This window comes from Penaeus japonicus, unplaced genomic scaffold (assembly GCF_977035675.1).
Source record: "Penaeus japonicus unplaced genomic scaffold, GWHDUDI00000001_assembly GWHDUDI00000010, whole genome shotgun sequence".
NCBI classification, from domain to species: Eukaryota; Metazoa; Arthropoda; class Malacostraca; order Decapoda; family Penaeidae; genus Penaeus; species Penaeus japonicus.
This window is the reverse complement of record NW_028234412.1, coordinates 26,846,235-26,851,234: the sequence shown is the minus strand read 5'-3', so window position 1 is coordinate 26,851,234 and position 5,000 is coordinate 26,846,235. Positions and strand designations below refer to the sequence as shown.

At 41.9% G+C, this 5,000-nt stretch overlaps 1 long non-coding RNA gene across 1 annotated transcript in view; it reads right to left on the bottom strand.

Moving 5' to 3' along the window:
• The window catches only part of LOC122254110 (uncharacterized), a 116,105-nt gene that overhangs the window by 1,150 nt on the left and 109,955 nt on the right, over positions 1 to 5,000 (bottom strand). The gene's annotated exons all lie outside the window — the stretch shown is intronic.

The window sequence follows — 5,000 nt, the reverse complement described above, 5'->3', positions numbered from 1 at the left end:
CTTCCTAATGGGATAATGAGTTGATATAGAGACGTTCTCAACCCATTTCTTTACTAAGAATACGTGAAGTATATCAGAAAAACAACAGCATAAGGCTTCGTCTTCCACAGCCCGACCCACTCATTTACTTTAGGACAACCTGGGCTATAACTTTGACACGGGCTGGACGGGTGGTCACACACTCTCGCTTTTTTCTCCTTTCCCTTTCTCTTTTTTCTATGCGACCCTTTCTGCCATTGGTTAAGGACCTTGTGAGATGACGTCTACTTAATCGGGTAGGCTAAGTAGGGGGCCTGGCGGTGCGGGATAAATTGATCAAGGTCCGTAACATTTTTCTTGGTCAGGCTGATGCCCCTTGGTAAGGCCTCTTGTTCATGATTTAGGCCTAGTTAGTGTTTTGTATTTTGCTTGTATTTTTTTTTTCAAATCTTTGTCATTTTTGTTTTTATCCACATTAATATAACTTAATTGCTGATAAGGTGTACATTGCGATTCTCAAAAAGTAGTAATGGTTCAGAATAACAATAGATTGTAAGAAATTTAAAAGGGTAAGCAAGTCTAATTGTCCAAACTTTTATAAAAAAAGAAAACTTTGAAATGTCCGCTTAATCAAAACTGTTAGGGAGTTTTTCTATACCTAAGAATAAAGTCAAACAAAACGTTCCTTGCAAAAGGCAACCAGAGCTGTACAGTGAAAGCCGTTCTACTGTTTCAATTACAATACATTTTGTTCTGAGGAATGTCGCTTGCATTTGCCAATAACAACCCCTCTCTCCGCTAAAGGATTACATGCTGCATATTTTTGCAACAATTTATACACATAAGATCGTCAATAATTCCATCTACACAGCCTTCGAAAATCAATTGACACTAAAGATACATTTTTACGTCCTGAGGCACACCAAGAACCCGCAGAAAGTGCATTAAGATCAATAAACAGAATTAAAAATAGGTAACATTGTCACTACACTGTAGTTGTGTTTCCGGGTCCAATAATTCTCCATTCTATTGACTGGTTAACATTTTTATTCTATACACGCGAAGGGGAGAATGATAAGAGTGGGAACCGAATGTGAGAAACTATATGTATAAAGATAATGATAAGATTTTATAATTTGTCATAAAAAAAGGATAATCTCACGTTTATTATCACCATCACGAAATTAAGGGACGCACTTTTGTTTCACATTATATTAGTTATTATCACATCCAAGAATTAAAATAATCTTATACTCAATATTGCAACAATAGATATCATCCCAAAACCACCAGACCATACAGACACAACACAAACAATAAGAGAAACAAACGAACAAAATCAATGCAAGTTCCCAGCCAGCCACCAAGTTCTCCATTCTAACTTCCATTTCATTTCCTCGACTGTCTAGAGGGAAAAAAAATAAAATAAAAAAAATATGTTTGGCCAGGCCTATACGTGTGTATGGAATGCTGAAGTGTTTATTTATGTAAATGTCGACAGCGGTTTCCCCTAGATAGTGGATTTTCTTTTTCTGTTTTTTATTCCGTGAAGATATAATGGCTAGGGGATCTCTGTGTGCTCTCTCCGTGTTGAATTTTTGTTTTATTTTTTCTTCCTTTTTCTTTGAAGTCGTTATCAATATTCTCTACTTTTTTTTTTTTTTTTTTTTTTTTTTTTTTTGATAAGGGTGAATCATTTCTCCTAGAACGATTACTTAAAGATGGTAGTATGGTTGGTGATGGTGTCTATTTTGTGGTTCTTATGTAGGTGTGATGATGATGGATATAACCATAATGATAATGTAATTATGCTTATGATAAAACAAATCATTAACGAATTATTATGATTATGATTATGACAATAATGGAAATGATAAAAATAGCAGCGAATAAAGTAACATAAATAGTAAAATCTGCAATAACTGCGAAACTGCCACTTCTCAATTTCTTTACTATTTCTATCTTCACATATTTCTTCTTTGTTCATTGTTCTTTACAAATCCTAAATTAAGTTAGAATAACTTTCTTGTGCACTACAGTTTAATCAATAAGTGGTAGCGCTCGACAAAGAGTTACCAGCGGAGCTCAGGAACCTGATAAAGGCCTCGCAGAATGACGAAGTTATTTATTGAACTAAAAGTCTTTGCAACTGTTAGCTGAGTCTCAACCTACGTAGCTTTTTATGTGTCCACGTCCCCCTCCATCTACTCGTGATCGCGTGCCAGACTTATTTACTCTTTAGCCACGCACCTATCTATCCACGTTCCTATCTATCTATCCATCCATCCATCTATCTATCTATTTCACCCAGAAAAAAACATCCAAGTTGCAGCTATACACTATAATAAGTCATCTAAGTTCCTTGCATCGGCCTCACGTTCCCTGAAGGAGGGTTATACATATTCATGATCCATTCTTAAGCAGCGGCAGGAGAAGCGCATGCCACGATAAGCCGTAGGGTTGCTCCGTTGTGTATTCTCGGGGGCGGAATACGGGGTCGACTGACGGAGGTGTAGGTCAGCTGGCAAAGGAGGAAGAGGTGGAGTTTGGGGAGATAAGGAGGAATGGAGGAAGGATGAGAGACCGGGGGGAATGAGGAAGGGAGCGGGAGGGAGGCTTGCAGGGGGATTGAGACAGAATGAGGTAGAGAGAGGATGAGTGAGTGAAAGAGAGAGAGAGAGAGAGAGAGAGAGAGAGGAGAGAGATATTGACTGCCTGCCTGAATCGAGACACACTGACTGACTGACTGACTGACTGACTGACAGAAAGAAAGAGATAAACGCAGAAACAAACACAGAATTAAAAAATGAAAATATAAAAACGAAAGAAAACAATATAAAGAGAATATAACCCAAATCCAGCAGTATCATCCCCGCTCCCCTCTGACAGAAACCCACCCAGCCCTTTTCTTTTCCTTTTCGTTTTATTTCTGTCAATTGATTGAAAAGGACGCCAGCCATGGATTCTCACGGCAAACGGACGTGACCCTCTTATCATCCGCTTCATCTTGACACTGCGAGGCTACGTGACTAATCAAGAATTCGCGAATATCTCGTCCGGGGAAATTGATCATCGAGGTGTCAAATTTACGACTCTCTTCCGACGGCCTTTTTCTCTTTTCCTTTTTCTTTCTAATTCTGGCGAGGAATGTTTGAACAGCTTTATTACATTTGGCGAAACGGTTGTGTCAGGGGTGAGCGTAAGCAGAGAAATGGGGTTGATATGCCGCGGTCACGGAAACAGACATGTGTGCTTTCTCTCTCTCTCTCTCTCTCTCTCTCTCTCTCTCTCTCTCTCTCTCTCTCTCTCTCTCTCTCTCTCTCTCTCTCTTTCTCTCTTTATCTATCATCTCTCTCTCTCTCTCTCTCTCTCTCTCTCTCTCTCTCTCTCTCTCTCTCTCTCTCTCTCTCTCTCTCTCTCTCTCTCTCTCTCTCTCTCTCTCTCTCTCTCTCTCTCTCTCTCACACACACACACACACACACACACACACACACAATGTGAGTGTTTACCCGTATGTACCGTACGTACACCTCCGGCCTCGTGGGCTTTAATATCCGTTTTCTGTTCCTTTGACAATCTCTAAGTGTAGATGGCGCGGCGGCAGGAAAGGCGGCAGTAGCAAGGGCCTCTCGGGGCAGGAATATGAAGATAACATGTAAATATCCTTTGACGTTGAGTTCCTCTACGGGATAATGGGACGTGTCATATAAGGACTTCAATCGAGACACAGGACCATGCCTCTCGGGATGAACTTTCGGCCTGAAAATAGGATTTCGTCTAGATACTTTTCTTGTTATTAGAGTAAATATTTTCGACTATACACCAGAGATTGTAAGTATTATACTCTGTGTGTGTGTGGGGAGGGGACGGATTTGCTTGCTTGCGTGCATGTGCGTGTGTGTGTGTGTGTGCCTATTTGCTTGCGTGTATGTTTTATCTCCTTGAGTGTCATGATTGTTTTCTGACACTCTGTATTGTATTTTACAACTCCCACGATTTCTCCTTCCTCCCGATGCAGCTTGTTTACATTCTCCCGTGACTCCTTGACAAATACTCCACCACGATTCTTTTCTCCTTTCTCTCAGCTTCGTCCTCTGGCACAGCCTCCTCTACATCCGGGCTCTCGGCCCCTTCTCACACAGTCATCTCTTTTTCATCGCTCGAGCCTCCTCCGCCGCCCGTCCCCTTTCTGCCTCTCGTTACTCGTTGCGTTTCCTCGCTCGCTCTATAAAGGCGCTTTCCTTCGCTCTCCTTACTCGCTCATTCACACCCACACACACGCTTATTCCCTCTCCCTCTCCCTCGTGTCTCTCTCTCTCACTTTCTCTGTCTCTTTCTCTCTGTGTAAGGCCCTCGATGCCCTGGTTGTAAGCCTCCAGCTGCCAGCGGTTGTGATCCACAAGCTTCGCCTGCTGTACCTGCTGGATAAGACAGACACATTCACGTGTCATGTCTTTATTGTGGACCCGGTATGGCTCCAGCCGAAGGCCGGAGGTCAGAGCTGATCGCTCTGCCTATTCTTCTCTCTGTCTATCCCTTGTCCCTGTCAGATCTACCCCTAGGTTCCTTCTGTGTCCTTCTTAAGTACGAATCTTGAGTCGCTTTCTATGCCTCAGGGCTTCCGCTAGCAAACGCAGTTGCCTGGTGCGGCTGCAGTTTAGAGGCGGAAGCGGACACAGGAAACGGGACACGTCAGGTCAAAACAGAATGCCAGCGATATAGCATTGAATTAAACTATAATCAGTGTCTTGGGTTAGATGATATGCAATATCTGTGTCTTACACACACACTCTCTATCTCTATCTATCTATCTATCTATCTATCTATCTATCTATCTATCTATCTATCTATCTATCTATCTATCTATCTATCTATCTATCTATCTCTCTGTCTGTCTGTCTGTCTCTCTCTGTCTCTCCCTCTCCCTGTCTCTTTCTCTGTGTATCTTTCTCTGTCTCTTACTCCCTGTCTGTCACTCACTCAATCACTCACTCACTCACTTACTCGGTCTCTCTCTTTAT